Below are 22,138 nucleotides of genomic sequence, written 5' to 3'. Positions count from 1 at the left end.
ACCCCAACAAACAATAGATTTTAAGCTTTACAATTCTATTAATACCTAATTATTCTGTTCTCCTATATATTCTGTGCCTTGTTTCAAACATCACTTTCTCTTTCATCTCTTCCCATACATTAATAGGGTTTATCATTGACTGGGGTAGATGCTCATTTCCTACATCATTAATTTACCCTCTGTACATCATTTGGCCTCACAAACTTGATATTTCTTCCAACGTAGAATCCTTTCTCTATGCATCCAATTACTTTCTGAACATATCTTCAATATCTCAACAAATGCACGTAATTTCAATGACAGAGCAGACTTACTTGTTGCTCTGGGAGTCTTTGTAAATGCAAATATAACATGGACGGATTGTGGTGTCAGGTGATGTTCCTTTATAATGCACTGTCCACACTGGGGGAACAGAGCTCTCAGCCTGCCTTCGTAGATCTTCACATGTGGAGACTGAGTTTTGAGCTTGAATGCAGAGTTTACTCTTCAGCACAAAGATTCCCTTTTTCTCTCTTACGATTACTTCAGCACAGCAGAGAGTGTAATCAGTCCTATATAGATTATTCCTCAGATGGATTCAAACTACTTCCTTGCTTTGTTAAAAGGCTTTGCCAACATGCTTTGAAGTTTGCTGCCTGGATTTCCTCACAGCCAAACACAAGGGTTTAACTGCAGCACATCCAAGGGGCAAACAAGCTTTTCTCAAAAAGCCCATTGTGCCGTCATTTCCTGTCCTTATGTTGTCACAGGTTGGATTGTGATGTCCAGTGGCCAACCTGCCAAGTGCTGACCTCATCCAACGAGACCGTGCTTATTAGCCAATGGGCCAATCACCTGTCAGTCCATTATTGATCAACCACAGATAATCTCAGCAGCGGAGATTTTACAAACCTTGCCCCCTACAAGTTGCCCTGATCTCCCTCCCCTGGATCCCTACCTACACCAGGAATGTGAATCTGTAAAATTACCTGGAATCCGGTCTAAAACAAAGGGCACCACAGGGTAAATTGTGGTTAGGACTTCACCTCTATGGAGTCATGCAGGACAGAAAGAGTCCCTTCAGCCCATTATACTTGTGCTAGCTCTCTAGTTGATAGGATACCCCTGAATTTTCCTCATAACCAACAGGCTTTATTTACATTGCAAGCATGCATCCAATTTATTAGTTTTAACTTTTATTTCTGACGAAAGTCTACTTAGACTTGTTTCTACTGAATGATCCCCTTATGCTTCCTTCCATTTATATATGAACATCTTACTATTCCCTAATTTGTGCCTATAAAGTATGATACCAAAATGGAAAGGATCCTCATTAAGCAATAAGTAAAGATTATCTCCAACTTAGGACTCATTGCAGTTTACATAGAGGTTATCCATGGAATGTACAATATAGAGCAAAAACAAGATGCTGGAGGAACACAGCAGGTCAGGCAGCACCTGTAGAGGGAAATGGACAGTCGACATTTCAGGTCGAGACCATTCATCAACTCCAGATGAAGGGTCTCGACCTGAAATATCAACTGTCCATTTCCCTCCACAGATGCTGCCTGAACTGCTGAGTTCCTCCAGCATTTTGTTTTTTGCTCCAGATTCCAGCATCAGCAGTCTCTTGTATCTCTCTAATGTACAATATAGTTGTCCATCTTTCTTGAAAAAGTTAAACTGAAACTCATCCCAGTGCCCCTCTATATCAGATACTTTCCACATTCTTTAAGTGGCCATACTGTTTTCTTGCCTAAATCTATGAGTGCCATAGGAATTTCAGTTACTTGGAGAGCCTGGAATTGTCCTAATGAGAGCAGTGAAAGGTTAAGAAGAAATTCCATTGGCACGTTTAAAATTAGAGTCAATAGATACTGATGCTGCCACATTGATAATCAGATTTAAGTTAACAAGCAAAAGATTCAAAGGTGCATAACAGAACTGTATCTTAAGAGTGAGTTGTTACTATCTGGAAAACATTCTCTGCAGTATTAATGGAAGTAGAGTCAAAAATTACTCTCCACAAGGACTTGAAAAGGAAAATATTGCAGGTTTATGCAGAAGGAGGGGGCAGGCAGAAGGACTAACTGAAGAATTCTTACAAAAGCCCAAGGTCCGCCTTCTATAATGCATGAACCTATGACACTATGGTTCCCTTCTGTGACTCTCTGTAACTGGATTAACAAATTTATAAAGGGGAGGTAGCTGTATCTGATAGAAACCATTTATCCTGCTGGGATTATATGAATTGTAATTAAAAACCCTGACCACCATTTGTCGATATTTTTGCTCAACTCAGCATTGCCTCATGATCCATGCATTATAGATTCAGAAAGCACAATTGAACCACAAATTCAGACAAAGTCACAAATTCCAAGTCAGTGAGAAAAGAAGCCTAGCACAATAGTTCGCTGGTGGTGACTGCTTTCCATGTCTGTTCTGCTCCACAATATCAATCCCTGATACTTCAGCAAGGTTGCCAGACAACTCCTGATAATCAAGCAAGGCCTCACGAGGTACCTGTGGCCAGTGACCTCTATGATCTGGGGCCTGAGCCAGGCTCATGCCAGATAGAATATAGGATGGACAAATTATTTTGAAACAAACAATCTGCTGGAGGAACTCAGGGGGTCAAGCAGCATCTGTGCGGGCAAAGGAATTGTTGAAATTTCAGGTTGAAACTATGAACAAGGATGTAGTGCTGAAGCTTTCTAAGGTGTTGATTAGAATATAGTGAGCAATTTTAGGCCCTGTATCTAAGGAAGGATGTGCTGGCCCTGGAGAGGGTCACAAGAATGATCCCAGGAATGAAGGACTTATCATAGGAGGAACATTTAATGTCTCTGGGCCTGTACACGATGGAGTTCAGAAGGATGGGGGTGGGGGGGGGGGGTCGAATCTCATTCAAACCTACTAGATTCTGAAAGGCCTGGACAGAGTGGACGTGGAGAGGATATTTCCATTAGTAGGAGAGTCTAGGATCTGAGGGCACAACCTCAGAATAAAAGGACATCCCTTTGAGATGAAGAGGAATTTCTTCAGCCAGAGGATGGTGGATCTGTGGAATTCATTGCACAGAGGGCTGTAGAGACCAAGTCACTGGGTGTATTTAAGGCAGAGATTGATAGATTCTTGATTGGTAGGGGGGTTAAGGGTTACAGGGAGAAGGTGGGAGAATGGGGTTGAAAAATTCAGCCATGATTGAATGGTGGAGCAGATACAGTGGGCTGAATGGCCTAATTCTGCTCCTATATCTTATGATCTTATGGAAACCCTGCATTAGAATGAGGTCAACAATTCCTTTCCCCTTGCACACACTGCTCGACCCGCTGAGTTCCTCCAGCAGATTGTTTGTTGCTCCAGATTCCAGCGTCTCATGTGTCTCCAAATTCTTCAGAAAGTTTCATTCTCTTCACAATAGCACAAAGTAACAGAAATGAAAATAGTAAAATTTGGTTAGCATCACATAAGACTGCCTTCCCTGTCACCATCTGCTCTGCTCATTTGTAATGGGTGGGTTACCAAGAGCTCTGGAATGAGAGGTACAGATTTCCACACCTCAGCCTAGAAATTCCTCCTCCTGATTTTTTTTTGTGGCTAACAAAGTTATAAAGGGAAAGATATAAGGAGAAAGAGCTTCAATTGCAAGGTTTGTGAAACAGTTTATTGTGTTGCCTTATGTAATGCCACGTTGACATTGATCTTATTGGCTTCAACGCAACATCCTTTATTGTTACATTGCAGGTTAGAGAGAATCGTGGAGTCATAGAGAGGTACAGCACGGAAACAAGACTCTTCAGCCTACCAAGTCCGCAAAGAAGTTGGTAACATGCAAAATAGTATTTGAGGTCATGTGAGGTCACAGATCTCAATGAGGACAAGAAGTTGGACTACTGACTTTTGGAATAGCAGTTTCAGGGGGAAACAATGTCTGGTTGTTGTGTTAGTACATAAGGCTTATTGTTTTCAGGCAGGCAAGATTGAAAATCTCGCTGCAGGTGAACTTTGCATGTTAACTACAGTTGGGGAACGTTATGAGTCCAGGAGAGAACAAAAACCCTACAAAGAAACTGAGGAGACATACTAGAGACCCAGAAATATACATAAAATTGTTCTACTCTGAGTTAAGTTAGATTTCAACAGTGAACTGAGGGAAAGTGTTCCAGGTAAAAACACTTTCCTTCAGTACAATGCAGCCTCTGCCCCAGCCCAGGGTTAGTCCAGCTCCTTTTGGACTCAGTATTTTCAGCCTATTTGGCACAGTGACATACTTGTAGAGCCACTGCCTCACAGCTCCAGAGACCTGGGTTCAATCCTGACTTCAGGTACTGCCTGTGTGGAGTTTGCATGTTCTCCCAGTGACCAGGTGGGTTTCCCCAGGGTGCTCCGGTTTCCTCTCACATCCCAAAGACGTGAGGGTCGGTAGGTTAATTGGCTGCTGTAACTTGCCCCTTATGCATAGATGAGCGGCAGAATCTGTGGGGAGTTGATGGGAATGTGGGAAGAATAAAGTGTAGTGTTAGTGTAAATGGGGGGCTGATGATCAGTGTGGTCTCTAGGGACCAAAGCATTTGTTTTCATGCTGTGAGTCTTCCTGACTTTATTCCCACATCTGCACGGCTGAAATTCATGTCCTCTGTTCCTCCTCAAGCACCCAAACTAAAATAAACTATCAGTACACCGACAATCAACCTACTTCACAAGTGTTATCAATCAAGTGCTTCTAATACACCCAATAGACCTAACCCCAGCCTGAGTTACTAACCCTAACCTAATGCTTTAAAGTAAGAATCATTCTTGTAGTTCTCGCTTAACATTTTCCAAAGCCACTACATCACCTGCTATGTGAGGAACCAAAACTGGGTGAAGGTATGTTGGAACCAATGAGTTATATAGTGACTAAATGACATCGTATCATTTATGCTGGATGGTTCTATTTACTAATGCAACCCGAGATCCTGTAAACTAGAGCTTCTCAGGATTGATTTTGAATCTTCTGTGATCTGTGCGCAATAAAACCAGTGTGGACACTGACTGCCGATCTACAACTTCAGTAAACAAGCAACCGACATACTGGAGAACTACTCTGAATGTGTCATCAGCGCAAACACGCAATATAATTAGAGGACCAGGAGGCATGCATTCCAGATGACAGGACAAGTTGTTGCAAATTCTCAACTTCCCACTGTTATTTATGAGGTAATTCAGGTAATTTCCAATTTAAAGTCCACGTAATGTGTACTTATATCATTTATTAATGACTCTGCTTTCATCATTTCAAATGCAAATTTGGTTTATGACTCACTAAGTGAATTACTTACAAATCTCATTATTCACTGACTGCTGAAATCCAAATCTAGCGTGCTTTGAGTTTACCCACGGTGGTAAAACTAAAATACTGATTTTCTTATCTGATCTCCATATGATTTTGCTTGCAAGTAGACTTCCATGTTTTCAGGAGCTTCCAGATGTCTAACTCTCACTGTGAACTGCATGAGTAGACATATCAGGGCCCACTGGAAACTATACTCTATCAGAAGTAGCTACTGACTCTGCTGTTGCAGTTCACGCTTTTTAACAGTTTCTTCTGCAAATGGCCATATCAACTTCCAACATTCCTCTGCATTCTGATGGGGTTATGGTGATATGGAGGGGTATTGGGGCTGGAGGAGTTTACAAAGTTTGGAAGGGTTGTAGGGGCTGGAGGGGTTTCCAGAGGCAGGGAGTGGTGTATGTGCTACATAGAGCATAGGATATAAAACATAGACCAGTACAGGGCAGGAACAGACCCAACAGTCCACCATCTCTGTGCCGAGCAGGATGCCAATCTAAACTGCCTGCACATGGTCTGTATCCCTCCATTCCTCACTTGATCATGTGCCTGCCTAAATCCCTCATAAATGTCTTTCTCATATCTGTTTCCACCAGCTCCCCTGGCAGCACATTCCAGGCACCTACCCCTCTCTTTGTGAAAAAAAAACTTGCCTCACAAATCGCCTTTAAGCTTTCCCCCTCTCACCTTAAACCTATGCCCTCTTGAATCTGACATTGTCACCCTGAGAAAAAGACTCTGACTTTCTACCCTATCTATGCCTCTCATTATTTTAAATACTTCTGTTCGGTCGCCCCTCAGCCTCCCCCGCTCCAGAGAAGACAAACCAAGTTTGTCCAACACTCCAACCTGGACAACAAACTGGTGAACGTCCAGTACACCTTCTCCAAATCATCCACGTCCTTCCTATAGTGTGGTAAACAGAACAACACACAATACCCTAAATGCGGCCTAACCAAAGTTTTATACAGCTGCAACATGACTTCCCAGCTTTTATGTCCTGACGGATGAAGGCAAGTTTTCCATATGCCTTCTTTACCAGACTATCCAATTGCACATCCACTCTCAGGGAGTTATGGACTTGTACCCCAAGATCCCTCTGTATATCAATGTTCCTAGCGGCCCTGCCATTTACTGGGTACTTTCCTCTTACATTTGACCTCCCAAAATGCAACACCTCACACTTGTCCGGATTAAACTCCCTCTGCCATTTCTCCACCCAAATTTCCAACTGATCAAAATCCTGCTGTATCCTTTGGCAACCTTCCTCACTATCCCCAACCCACTAATTTTTGTTGCATCTGCAAACTTACTATTCAGCCCACCTATATTTTCATCCAGATAATTTACATTTACATGTATATCACAAACAACAGAGATCCCAGCACTGATTCTTACAGAATAAGATAAGATAGGCCATCTTACCTGTTGCACTATACTCCGTGTGAACCCTGACCCTCCAACTCATTGTGAATATTTGTTAGTGAAAATCAAAAAAAAAGCAGCAGCATCTGGAAATCTGCCGGTTCTGAAGCTTTGGCTCTGTTTCTCTCCCTACAGATGCTGCCTGACCTGCGGAGTATTTCCAGCATTTATTACCTCCAACTCCTTGTGTGAAGAGGCTGCTCATCTCCCAATGCTTTCAAAAGCCATCCAACTGGCTTGGGAACCAGTGTAAATTAATAATTACATGCAACACCAGACATTTGTTATTTAATGGAGCAATCAATAATTACAATATTTCTACACGCCCTGAGGCTGTGTTTTGGTTCGAACTGTACAGTGCAGTACCCTGCATATCCCTCTCTCCATATTGCTCCATATAGAAATTCACACAAGTTTGTATCAGTCATAGAACTACTCAGTGGTTTAACTTTACACATTTCACATAAACTAACGCTCTGATTAAGCACAGTTTGACCTCCCAGATGTTTTATGTCTGATTCCTGACCTTTTCCTGTGAGCTATTCAAAGACTGACTCCAACTGAGGAATAGTTAGTTTTGCTCCATCCATCTGCAGTGCTTTCAGGAGCTGCTTGCTGATAATGTCATGTAATGTCATGTTGAGAAATGGCACTGCTTCCGCAAGTCATATATCAGTAGATTACATCTCGGAAGCATTTCCACTTAGTTTGGGTTTAGCACTAATAACGTTCCTGGTTGGTGCAGTCAGATCAAACTGTATTTCTGTACAAAGTCTGAAACAAGATATTAATCTGAACTAACCTGAGAATAGATAGCCAGGAGTGAGTTACAGGCTGGAATTTCATCTAAGAATTCACATTCATTTTCGGAATAGAATAAAAGTGACTCAGGAATGAGCAGTGGGCTGGAATGTGTCATCTGTTAGCATTCTTGCCGCTGTTTCGGAAGGTCATGAGTTGACCACGCAATACAGACTGACGTTCCAAGCATCACTAAGAGACTGCAGGACTGTCAGAGGTGCTGTCTTCAGACATGATGTTAACCTGAGGTCAGAGAGCCCACCTGCCACCTCAGGTGAGCATCCCCAGACACTAGGGTAGCACAGTGGCACAGCTAGTAAAGCCACTGCCTCACAGCTCCAGGGACCTGGGTTAATCTTGATTTTCTGGTGTTGTCTGTGTGGAGTTTCCCTGTAACCATGTGGGCTTCCTCCAGGTGCTCTGGTTTCCTCCCACATCCCAAAGACATGTAGGTCAATAGGGTAACTGACCACTGTAAGTTATCCCTAGTGTATGAGTGAGTGGTAGACTCTGGGAATGAGGGGAGAATAAAATGGGTTACGGTAGAATTCGTGTGAATGGTCAGTACAGACTCGGTGGGCTGAATGGCCTGTCTCTGTGCTGTGTCTCTCTAATGACTCTGTGACTTTCTGAAGAGTCACAGCAAAATCTACTGTGCACTCCTACATTTAACCTTCATTCATCCTCCCTGAATCGAACTTCTTCATCACTCGTCTTCTTGCTCTTTGTTGGACCTTGTTGTGGCATTGTCTGTATTTCAAGCTGACTCAACTTAAACATGACTAATTAGCTCTTAGTAAACGCTTGAGATGGCAGATGCTGGAATCTGGAGCAAAATACAAAATGTTGGAGGAACTCAGCAGGTCAGGCAGCATCTGTGGAGGGAAATGGGCAGTCAAGGTTTCAGGTCAAGGCTCTGCATCATAGAACATAGAACAGTATAGCACTGGACAGGCCCTTCAGCCCACAATGTTGTGCCGAACTAATTAAACCAATGACTCCTAATGAATCTAATCCCTCTCCCCTACACATTGAGTATACCCCTCCCTTTCCTGTATCTTCCTGTGCCTAAAAGTCTCTTAAACGCTCCTGTGCTATCTGCCTCCTCCACCACCTCTGGCAGTGCATTCCAGGCCCCCACGATTCTCTGTGTAAAAATCTTGCCTCGCACATCCCCACTGTACTTTCCCCCTCTCAACTTAAATGCATGCCCTCAGGACTGATGAAGGGTCTCGACCTGAAACGCCAACTGCCCATTTCCCTCCACAGCTGCTGCTCAACCCGGTGAGTTCCTCAAGCAGTTTGTTATTAACTCTTAAGTGCTTCAGGACATTATGAAAGGCATTAAATGCAGTCAGGTTCTTACAACCTGGAGTCTAATCAAAATTGGTAAAGGACAGATAATGGATAACTGGGAGAAAGTAAAACACTATCAGTATTAATTGAAGGGTGGAGCTGCACCTGGTCAACAACGTATAACTGTTGGCTGTAAGTTAGTTCCTGGCCGAGACTTAGCAGCAGAAGTTGTGAGTTGCATAATGATAGATTTATGCACTGAGTGGTTCCATTTGACTTCAATTAAACCTTGAAGAGATAAAGACAGGTGTTGGGGAATGGTGGGTGATCTTTAAGTGGACAAGGTCACCACAACCCAGACAGCTGCCACACCCAACAATGTTTGGGATTATTTCTCAAGTGTCCCACAGTGCTTCCCAGTCCTGATGAAGGGTCTTGACCCAAAACCTTGACTGTTTATTTCCCTCCATAGATGCTGCCTGACCTGCTGAATTCCTCCAGCATTTCATGCATGTTGCTCCAGATTCCAGCATCTGCAGAATCTCTTGTGTCAGTGTTTGGGATCCATTGGCTGTCATAGACATGATGGGACAAATGGCCTCCTAACTGTAATCTCCTTCACTGAACATTAGCCAGCATTTCATAGCATGGGGAATATGAGCAGGAGTAGGTCATTCAGATGCTCAAGTCTGTCCCACCATGCTGTTAGGTAATAACTGACATGCACATCAATTCCTTTACTGCCTTGGTAACACACACTCAGCTAAAAAGAATCCACCTTCTTACTTCTTGCAATTGACACACTACCCACAACCTTTCAGATAAAGAATTCCAGATTTCTACCCATGGACCTTTGTGTGCAAGACCTTTGTGTGCTTGCTGTAAGTGCTTGAACTGTTCTCCAGATCCACAACGGGAGCTTGTCTCTTTCATGGACTTCTGCTGCCACCTAGTGTACAATGCCCTCACCTACTTCAAATCATTCCCACCCATTGGCTCTCTGCTGTCGGCACTGAGTTATGGTGGGCTACTCTGAGGGGCACCAAGTGCCTCATTCTGGCCATTCCTTCTTATGCCTAAGAAAATTATTATCACAAGATCACAAGATCACAAGATAAGGGAGCAGAAGCAGGCCATTCGGCCCATCGAGTCTGCTCCAAGGAAAAGGGAAAAAGAAATGGGGTGGGAAAAAAAGAGAGAGAAAAAAAAAATAAAAAAAAATAAAAATAAATAAAAATAAAAATAAAAATAAAAAAAAAACTATTCTAATCCCATTTGCCAGCCTTATCCCCATATCCCTTGATACCCTGACTATTTAGATATCTGTCTATCTCCTCCTTGAACACCCCCACTGATCTGGCCTCCACTGCTGTGCGTGGCAAGGAGTTCCACAATTTCACCACCCTCTGGGTAAAGAAACTTCTCCTCATCTCTGTCTTGAAACTGTACCCTCTAATTCTAAGATTGTGCCCTCTGGTCCTGGACACGCCCACCAAGGGAAACAGCCTAGCCACATCTACTCTATCCTTACCTGTCAACATTTTAAATGTCGCTACGAGGTCCCCTCTCATCCTTCTGTACTCCAGCGAGTACAGTCCAAGAGCCGACAAACGCTCATCATACTTAAGCCCTTTCATTCCTGGAATCATTCTCGTAAATCTCCTCTGAACCCTCTCCAACGTCAGCACATCCTTCCTAAGATGCGGGGCCCAAAACTGCACACAGTATTCCAAATGAGGCCTCACTAGCGCCCCGTAGAGCCTCATCAACACTTCCTTACTTTTATACACTATACCTCTCGAGATGAATGCCAACATAGCATTCGCTTTCTTAACCACCGATCCAACCTGGTGGTTAACTTTTAAGGTATCTTGTATAAGTACCCCCAAGTCCCTTTGTACTACCGCACTATCAATCTTCTCTCCTTCTAGATAATAATCTACCCGCTTATTTCTACTTCCAAAGTGTACAACTGCACATTTCTCAACATTGAATCTCATCTGCCATTTTCTTGCCCATTCTCCTAAACTGTCTAGGTCCCTCTGCATTCTTTCTATTTCCTCTATGCTCCCTACTCCTCCACTTATCTTGGTGTCATCCGCAAATTTAGCCACACAACCATTTATTCCATCATCCAAATCATTGATGTACAAGGTAAAAAGGAGAGGCCCCAACACCGACCCTTGCGGCACACCACTAGTAACCGGTAACCAACCAGAACGAGATCCTTTTATTTCCACCCTTTGCTTCCTGCCAACCAGCCAATTCTCCACCCATTTTGCTACCCTGCCCATAATTCCATGACCTCTCATCTTATTAATCAGTCTCTTGTGAGGCACCTTATCAAAGGCCTTTTGAAAGTCTAAATACACAACATCTACCGCCTCTCCCTTATCCACCCTACCTGTGATTTCTTCAAAAAACTCCAATAGGTTGGTCAGACAGGACCTCCCCTTCACAAAACCATGTTGACTAGGTCCTATCTTGCCTTGCGCCTCTAGGTATTCGGTAACCTCCTCCTTGAGGATAGACTCCAATAATTTTCCCACCACTGACGTCAGACTAATAGGTCTGTAATTGCCTTTGTGCTGCCTCCCACCTTTCTTATATAACGGAACTACATTCGCTACCCTCCAGTCCTCCGGAACCATGCCAGAATCTATCGATTCCTGAAAAATAATCGCCAACGCCTCCGCTATCTCCACAGCCACCTCCTTCAGAACCCGGGGATGCACCTCATCCGGTCCGGGAGACTTATCAGCCTTAAGCCCCTTTAGTTTTCCAAGCACCTTCTCCCTATTAATCTCAATTGAACTCAGCTCCAATTCGTGAGACTCCTGACTAATGGGCACATTGCTTATGTCCTCCACGGTGAAGACCGATGCAAAATATTCATTCAATTCCCTTGCCATCTCACTATCATCCATTATAATACCTCCTGCACCGTTATCAATTGGTCCTATGTCAACCCGTGTCTCTCTTTTATTCCTTATGTATTTAAAAAAACTCTTAGAATCCTTCCGAATGTTGTCCGCCAGCTTCCTTTCGTAACTCATCTTTGCTTTCCTAATGACCTTCTTAGTTTCTCTCTGCAGATTTTTAAAATCGTTCCAATCTTCTGTTTTCCCACTAATTTTTGCTACTTTGTACGCCGCCCCTTTTGCTTTTATTTTATCCTTCACCTCCCTCGTTATCCATAAGCTGAGGGGAGATCTTCATGACCCTCACCTGATGAAATGTAGAAAACAGGAGGAGGAGTCAGTCATTCGCCCCTTCAAGCTTTCACTGCCGTTCAGTGTGATCATGGCTGATCCTCTATCTGAATGCCATACCCCTTGAAGCCTTTTGTGTTGAGAAGACTTGACTCTCTTCTACCCGAGTCTAAGGAGACCGAGTCCAGCTAATTCATTCCTTACCTTGGGCAGCCACCTCTGTTGGGCGAATGATATTAACTATTTTCTACCACAAAATAAGTTCTTTTTCAAAGGCACTCTAGTCTTGAGTGAAGTCATGGTTTTTGCTTTGGAAAACTGAGGAAATCAGCCAGTGATCCTGGGGACTACAGGTCAATATCACTGCATGCAGTTTACACAGACTATTGCAGTGGCTCAGCCTTCAAAGGATTAGCTTGCCCATCTGGCAAACATCCTTCGAGACCAGGTCAGCTTTATGACACACCAAAGCTGCTGTAACCAAATGCTTGCCTCACAACATTCCAGTGCAGCCTTACAGCTAGTGCTGCATTTGTTGACCTTTCTGCAATACTCATGACTGGTTTGTGTATAATTTGTGTATAATTTATGTTTATGTTTTTTCTTTTGAATTCTGCTTATCTGATGCTATGTGCCTATGATGCTGCTGCAGGTAAGGTTTTCATTGCACCTGTGGATACATGTGTGTGTGCATACGACAATAAACTCGACTTTGAATTTGACTTTGGAAACAACTCATATGCTGAAGTATCCTCACCTCCTCCCATGTACCAGGCCACATCGTCTCCTGGGCAACCGTGTCTTCCTCAACAGTGAACTGAGCAGACATAAGGCCCTAAGTGATGACCACCCTCAGGGAAATGTTCCCGCCATGATCCTCCTTCAATAGTTACGTCAGTGATGTGCCTTCTGCCGCTTCAATGAGTCGACATGAACCACACTTAAAAAGCGATTGAAGAACACAGAACAGTACAGCACAGGAACAGGCTCTTCGGCCCATGATGTTTGCACCAACCATGATGCCAATCTAAACTAATCCCATCTGCCTGCACATAGTCTATCTCCTTCCACTCCCTGCCTGTTTATCTGCATGTCTAAATGACCCTTAAACGTTGCTATCATATCTGCTTCCGCCACTCACCGGCAGCACATTCCAGGCACCTACCACTCTCTGGGTAATGAACTTGCCTCATAAATCTCCTTTAAACTTTCCCCCTCTCACTTTAAACCTATGCCCTTTGGTAGTTGACATGTCCACCCTGGGATAAAGACTCTATCTACCCTATTTATGCCACTCATAATCTTATAAAGCAATCCAAGTTTGTCCAACCTCTCCTCATAGCTAAAGTTCTCTAATCCAAGCACGAACACTGATGTCAGACCTGCCAATCACAGCAGAGTATTCAACCACCAATCCTGACGCAGGGTTTCAACCCGAAACGTCGACAGTTCCTTTCCTTCCACAGATGTTGCTCGACCGACTGAGTTCCTCCAGCAGATTGTTTGTTGCTCCAGATTCCAGCATCCAGCGTCTCTTGTGTCTTCAACCTAGTCCATGTTCTCAGCACCCAACCTTGATGTACACATCCATCACATTTGGCGGTGTGAAGTCCCACAAGATCCAACCTCAAAGTACCTCAGTAGAAAACAGGAAATGCTAGAACAGTGTTTTCAGTTTTTATTTCACATTTCTTTATCTAAGAGGTCAGCACAATGGCGCAGCTGGTAGAGCCACTGCCTCACAGCTCCAGGGACCTGGGTTCAATCCTGACCTTGGGTGCTGTCTGTGTGGAGTTTGCACGTTCTCCCTAACCACATGGGCTTCCTCCAGTTGCTCCAGTTTCCTCCCACATCCCACAGTTGTGTGGGTCAGTAGGTTAATTGTGTACTGTAAATTACTCCCAGTGTATAGCTGGGGAGGGTGGGGGGGGGGGGGGGGGGGGGGCGGGGTAGGAAGAGTTGGTGGAAATGTGAGACGCATTTAAAAAATGAGATTAGGGGTAAGATTAGTGTAAATGGGTGGTTGATGGTCGGCATGGACTTGGTGGGCCGAAGAGCCTGTGTCTGTGTTGCATATCTCAATGACAATCTCCAGCATCTGTGGGAGTTTTTTTTTCCCAAAAGCTCAACCGTGCCCTCACATGTCAGAGGTCACAGCAACAGCAGAAAAAATGGGAAGTCAGTGAATAAGGTGCGATAGCTCACCAATGCAAGCTGTGGAGCCGGTATCGGAGTAGTCTGCAGCCCAGCAATGGCAATGCTCTGAATGACCGGCTGCTGTTGTCTGCTAACACTCACTCCATATACAAGGGTGATAAACTCCTCAGTGTGTGCTATCCTAATCCTGAAGCCTACAGAACTGTCATTACCATAGAATCATAGATCCATACAGCACGGAAACGGACCTTTCAGCCCAACTGGTCGATCGATACCAACCAAGATTCTCATCTAAGCTAGTACCATTTGCCCATGTTTGGCCCATATCCCTCTAAACCCTTCCTATCCATATACCTGTCCAAGTGTCTTCTAAATGTTCTTAATGTACCTGCCTCAACCACTTCCTCTGGCAGCTCATTCCATATACTGACCACCCTCTGGGTGAAAAAGTTGCCCCTCAGGTTCCTATTAAATCTCCCCCTCTCACCCTAAACCCGTGTCCTCTAGTTCTTGATTCCCCAATCCTGGGAAAAAGAGGACTTGTGCCAGTGCAATTCCAGCTATTCATCATGACATGACTACATATAGAGATGTAGCCTTTGGGAACGAGTAGCCAATGCCTTGATAGGTAGTGTGGAATGAAACCAACGTCGATAATAGACATCTGATGTCCATCCCAACACCAGAGCCTCCTTAGTACATAAAGTATGGAAGGTTCTTAATGAGATCCAATTGGGGATCCAATCCATTCTAATAAAAGGTCATTTGCCTGACACATTAACGGTTCCTCACTCCACAGACACTGCCTGGCCTGCTGAGTATTTACAGCACTTATTTTTGTCCAAAAGAGGTATAGATATTGTGGTCATCTGACACACAAAATGTGCAGTGGGAGTTCTGCAAATATGACTGCAGCAACCTGATTAATCCATGGACTGTATGCCAACACTTCACTCCCTGTACAAATTCGACAGTGACATTACAGAGATGCACTCTCCCTGCACGAGAGCAGTTGACTGGTTAACCAATAAACGGCATCTAGAATTGTTGCTTCAAGTTACCACGGAAAGAAGAATTGCAAAGGTACTACTTATAATCCATTAAACCCAACTATTTCCCTGAATTTTGGAATGGTCAGTAGATCTTTACCCATTATTTATCCATTTAGAAAGTTGTGTTGGTTTCAGGGAATGCTGGCTACTTGAGCAGATTCAATCAGCTGCTCTCACTTGGCTAAGATGCAAATGCCTTAGTGATGAGATTTTTGATGCAAAGGATAATAATTGGGAGAGGATCTTGCCAAATGGAGATTTACTGCATTTTAAAATATTTTGGTTGCATGGGTTTAGAGTACAATGAGGAAATCCTCTTCGTCACATCACACCTGTTATTAGAAGAGAGAGAAACTAACGGAGCCATCAGAGAATATATAAAACGCATTCCCTCACTTAAAATAGTGGTGTTGGTGCAATGCAGACACCCTACAACTCCCTCACACACTGATGCCCTTGAATGCATCTCTAATATTCACCTCAATTGCTCCCTCTGGTAACAAGTTCCACATTCTAACCATTCTATGGGTAAGGAAGTTTTCCCTGAATTCCCAAATGGATGCATAATTATTGATCATCTTTTATTTATGACCCATCTTCTAATCTCACAATGCAAAATCACTGTCCTCTGTAGATCCTATAAACATCCTGAAGATGAGATTCAGGTCATCTTTAAGTCTGTTTTCCAGATGAAAGAGTACCGGACTGTTTAATAATTCCTCACTGCTCTGACATCTCAGTTCCACTGTCATTCTGGTGATCCTTCCTTTCTCCCATATCTCCATACCATGGAGGCCAGGAGGGAAGAACTTCAGTCAAAGAGATGTAAAACATGGCAACAGGCCCTTCAGCTCACAGTCCACACCAACCACCAACCACTCACTTACACCAATCCTACGCTAATCCCATTTTATTCTCCCCATATTCCAATCAACTGCCCACAGATTCCACCACTCACCCACACACTAAGGACAATTTACAGCGGTCAATTAACCTACCAACCCACACATCTTTGGGATGTGGGAGAAAACTGGAGCACCCGGGGGAAGCCCACACGGTCACAGGGAGAACATGCAAACTCCACACGGACAGTGCGAGAGGTCAGGATTGAACCCGGGTCTCTGGATCTGTGAGGCAGCAGCTCTACCCATCCCCCAGAACATTGCTCAAACTCTACCTGTCCCAGGAACATGTTCCCACCTCCACATATCCCAGGAACACTATTCCCATCTTTACCTGTCCCAGGAATGCCGTTCCCACCTCTCCCTGTCCCCAGGATCACCACTCCCACCTCTACCTGTCCCAGGAAAACAGCATCTGGAGGGTAAAATTTTTATAAGAGATGGTAAAATAGATCTGCCACCTTCCGCAGGCAGTTGGAGCCAGCCACATACCAACTATTCTGCTCATTTTCTTCCCTCAGCCCTGTTACAGCAGTATGCACTGGCATAGGTCACACTTCATGGACGACAGCCCTCTGTTGTGTACAGGACATTACAAAGCCTTGCTTACTTAAGGACAGGGGACTTGTCCCCCTGCTCCTCAGGATGACGCAGGCAATGAGTTGACCCAGATCAATAGCTTTGGAAATGCTTAGGCAGTCACGGCCTGGCCGTATGTGGCACTTGGCATTGCAACCATAAACCAGAACTTCTTAATAATAAAACGCATCAATCCAGTGGTGGCACAGCTGGTAGAGCTGCTCCTCACCTCTTTAGCAGTCCAGGTTCAATCCTGACCTCTGGTGCTGTCTGTGTGGAGTTTACATGTTCTCCTTGTGACTACGTGGGTTTCCTCTGGGTGCTCCGGTTTCCTCCCACATCCCAAAGACATGCAGATTGGTAAGTTAATTAGCTACTGTAAATTGCTCCTACTATGTAGGTGAGTGTTAGAATCTGGGGGGAGTCAAGGAGAATGTGGGGAGAATAAAATATAGGGGATTAGTGTAAATGGGCAGTTGATGGTCAGTGCAGACTCAGTGGGCTGAAGGATCTGTTATCACTCAATGACTCTGTGACATCTGAAACTAGCTTTCAGGTCTGACAATGTCCTGTGCATTTCAGTGTTCCCATCCTTCTATCATTGTCTAATTTGGTCCTCTCTATAGCAGAACTGGTGTACAAACTTCCCTCTCTGAGGAGCTGGAACGTGACCAACCTTTCTCCATGACTGTCTCACAATTCATGTGCCTTCCAACTCACTACATGTAGATCCCACCTCCAAACTATCCTCCAGTGTCTACAAGGTCCCAGGGACAGAGCTGAGGGGTGCAACAGTGAGACTGACATTCTTTTCCCTCTGAGTCCTGCCAGGGCCTGGTCAGTGATTTATTTTAAGCATTTAAAATGAGAAACGCATGTATATTGTCAGATGAGGGGAGAGGCAAGATTAAAAGGTTCTGTTTAAACCATCTTCACACCATGAAGCAAGTCCCAATGGCCTCCGGTGAGCCTCTTCCTCTCCCTTAGTGGGTTTTTTTCCCAATTTGGTGTTACCAGAAAATTTTGGAATTGAGTTTTTGATTCCTGAGTCTTAATCTTTCATGCGAATTGTGAAAAACAACAGTTTCAGTGCTGATCTTTGTGGGGCAACACATCCCATCATTTGACAAACTGAAGGACTACCTTCAGCCTTTCCTCTCAGTCTACCAGCTGCTTATTCTGCCAAGTCCTCCCTGTCCTGGTTCATGGTTTTAGCACTGAGTAGTCAATGTGGTACATAGACTGAAACCATTTTTTGTAATTCCAAATACTTTACATCTCCTGCACAGCCATCATCTGCCTCACTGTTCTTCCTTCAAAAAATTCAGTGAGGTTGGTATAGATTAGCCGACTATTATAGTGTCAGTTTCTGGCTATTTATCCTCAGAATCTCTGACTAATGATTCCATTGTCCTTCCTACCTTTGACCATAAGCTTTGGCTGTAAAGTTGCCAGTCCTTGTTCCATCTCCCCTTGTACACATGGAATCACATTAGCTGTCCATACTGACACTGTTCCTTTTTATAATAGATATATAATGTGCAATAATGCCTTATCCATCTCTTCACTAACTTCTTTTAATATATGCTGATGCAATCTCTCCAGTCTGTGACTTATCCTTCCTAATTTTGATTAATCAATTTTCTCATTTCCTTCAATCTTAAATAGATCTAATATCCCCTCCACCATGTTAATTTCTCTGATAAATACTGAGGCAAGGTAATTATTTAATATAAATCTTCTAATTATCCATCTTTATCAGCTATGACAAACGCATGCTTTTATTGGTCCTTCTCCACCAATCCTTTGTCATATCACTATTGACCATGAGAAATATAGACTGCAGGGATGATCCACTATATTCAGCTAACACTATACTCCCATGACCCAATTGCTGGGTCCTTCAGATGGCCCTGCATTTAACAGGCTCACCTCATGTGAGGTAGTTCTGCCACCTCCTCTTTCACTTCAACTGGTAATTGGTTTATTATTGGTAAATTAGTTTATTATTGTCACATGTCTGAGGTACAGTGAAAAATTTTATTTTGCATGCCGTCCATACAGATCATTTCATCACATCTGTGCATTGAGGTAGTACAAGGGAAAACAATAACAATGCGGAATAAAGCATTACAGTTACAGGGAAAGTGCAGTGCAGGCAGACAATAAGGTGCAAGGCCATGATGAGGTAGATTGTGAGGTCAAGAGTCCGTCTTATCGTACAAGGGGACTGTTCGTTTGTCTTATAACACTGGTCCTTGTCAAGCTGTCCTTGAGCCTGGTGGTACGTGCTTTCAGGCTTTTGTATCTTCTGCCCAGTGGAAGTGGGTGGGGGGGGTGGAGAGGAGAGAAAATGTTCGGGGTGGGTGGGGCCTTTGATTATGTTGGCTGCTTTCCCGAGACAGCGGGAAGTGTAGACAGAGTCAGTGGAGGGGAGGCTGGTTTTTGTGATGTGCTGAGCTGTGTCCACAACTCTCTGCAGTACTGAGATACAGTGAAAAGTTTGTTTTGTGTACCATCCCGATAGATGATTCCATACATAAGTACATCAATGTAGTGCAAAAGGGAAAAAACAACAGAATGCAGGATACAGTAAGGAACCAGGCCCTTCAGCCCACTGAATCTGCACTAACCATCAAGCCTTCCATTTACACTAATCCTATTTTAATTTCCCCACATTCCCATCAGCTCACCCCAGATTCTACCACTCACCTGCATACTAGAGGCAATTTATAGTGACAAATTAACCTAGCAGCCCGCACCTCTTTGGGATGTGGGAGGAAACCAGAGCACCCAGAGGAAACCCATGTGGTCGCAGGGAGAACGTGCAAACTCCACACACACAGCACCCAAGGTCAGGATCGAACACTATGGGCCCCTTAACAATGAGGTCATTAATTAACCACTTTTTCTTGCACAGCACTTGATCTTAAAAACCTGTTCTCTGGTCAGTTCATCAACACACTGACCTGGAAATACAGCTCATATACATTCCAGGAATTCATCCTCTACACTTTCACCAACTTTTACTGATGCACCATAGAAAGCATCCTATCTGGATGTATCAAGGCTTGGTACAGCAACTGCTTTGCCCAGGACTGCAAGAAGCACATCACGGACACCAGCCTCCCCTCCTTGGACTCTGTCTTTACCTCTCGTTGTTTTGGTGTAGCAGCCAGCATAATCAAAGACCCCACCCACCCAGGACATTCTCTCTTCTCTCCTCTTCCACCGGGTAGAAGATACAGGTGCCTGAGGACACGTACCACCAGACTTAAGGACAGCTTCTACCCCACTGTGATAAGACTATTGAACGGTTCCCTTATACGATAAGATGGACTATGACCTCACGATCTACCTTGTTGTGACCTTGCACCTTATTGCACTGCACTTTCTCTGTAGCTGTGACACTTTACTCTGTACTGTTACTGTTTTTACCTGTACTACATCAGTGCACTTTGTACTAACTCAATGTAACTGCACTGTGTAATGAACTGATCTGTACGATCAATTTGTAAGACAAGTTTTTCACTGTACCTCGGTACAAGTGACAATAATAAACCAATACCAATTATTACTCATTTGATTTGCCCAGTCTATATGTAGATTAAAGACCCCCACGATTGTTCTATTACTCCTGTTACATACACCTCTAATTTACTGATTCATACTACGCTCCACATCATAGTGAGAGGCCTATAAACAACTCCCACCAATGTTTGCTACCCTCTCTTTTGAAACCAATTCTAAGTGATGTGCTGTATCAAGATCCAACTGTTGCTTTAGTATTAATAATGTTACCCCATCTGCTTTTCATTTCCATCTTTCCTAAATGTTGAGTACCCTGGAATATTTAGTTCCCAGCTTCCCTCACCCTCAGGTCATGTTTCTGTAACAGCAATGAGATCATGCCCACTTATGACTGACCATTGGTGCCATTAATCCAAACACTTCGTTGCATAAGCGGTGTGTTTTTAAGTATGGCCTCTCATCGTTTTCCCACATTTTGTCCCTATTTGTCGCTTGCCTCTATTCCCACTATTTATTTAGCTCACTACATTTCTCGCTTTGTTTCCCTCCCTCCAGGTTCTCCTGTCTGGTTTCCGTTCTCTTGTCAGTCTAGGTTGACCATCTCCAGAAGCACCAGCAAGTTCCACTGCATGGATATTGGCCCCGGTCCCGTTGAGGTGTAATGCACCTTTTACCGGTAAATAGTCAGTCTTTTTCCTAGGGTGGAAATGTCGAAAACTAGAGGGCATAGATTTGAGGTGAGAGGGGGAAAGTTTAAAGGAGATTTGCGAGGCAAGGTTTTGTTTAAACACAAATAGTGGTAGATGCCTGGAATGGGCTGCCAGAGGAGTAGGAAGCAGATACGATGGTGCCGTTTAAGAGGCATTGAGACAGATTGCTATGGACCATGTGTAGGCAGGTGGGAATAGTTAGATTGGCATCATGAGCTGAAGGGCCTGTTCCTGTGCTGTACTGTTCTATGCTCCATGTTCTCACCTGCCCCAGAAATGGCCTGAAAGACAGAAATCTAAACCCTTTTTAACCTTTTTCCTATCTCCTTAAGACCTCATCTACCCATGTCATTGATTCCAATGTAGACCACAACTTCTGATTCTTCACCATCCTCCTTCTGGATGCCCTGACATTCTTGTCCCTAGCACTCGGAAGGCAGCAGCTTCACACCTACTTCCACAGAAATGCCAAACCATTGAATCCCATATTACTATTCTTCCTACTTCAGGGTGAAACAATGGCGCAGTCTGGGTGGCACAGCGGGTAGAGTCGCAGCCTCACAGTACCAGAGACCCAGGTTCAATCCTGACCTCGGATGCTGGTCTGTGTGGAGTCTGCATGTTCTCCCTGTGACTGCATGGGTTTCCTCCGGGTGCTCCAGTTTCCTCCCACATCCCAAAGATGTGCGGGTTGGTAGATTAACTGGCCACTGTAAATTGCCCCTAGTGTGTGGGTGGGTGGTAGAATCTGGGGGAAGTTGATGAGGATGCAGAGAGAATAAAAAAGTGGGAACAGTATAGGATTGGTGAAAATGGGTGGTTGATGGTCACTGCAGACTTGGTGGGCTGAAGGGCCTGTTTCTGTGCTGTTTCTCTCTACGAATCTATGACGCTTCTTTTCATTTTCCATGGCTGTCCATTTATAACTGGACTTCCCATTGTGCTCAATCTACTCATGCTGTGAAGAAATTATGCCCATCCATTTCATTGTGCCCTGCCAACTAATTGTACACATCAATCTCTACTGTAGCTCATTATGACTCTTTGACTATTGCTCTTGCACTCTTCTTGCTGTCCTGGTGTGCAGCTGGGCTACCCGTGATGCCACGCCCATCTCTGCCTGCACTCTCCTGAGGATCCATTACCCCAGCAGCATCCA

The sequence above is a fragment of the Pristis pectinata genome, chromosome 6 (genome assembly GCF_009764475.1).
Source record: "Pristis pectinata isolate sPriPec2 chromosome 6, sPriPec2.1.pri, whole genome shotgun sequence".
NCBI classification, from domain to species: Eukaryota; Metazoa; Chordata; class Chondrichthyes; order Rhinopristiformes; family Pristidae; genus Pristis; species Pristis pectinata.
The sequence above is the reverse complement of the archived record's forward strand: the minus strand, read 5'-3'. Positions refer to the sequence as shown.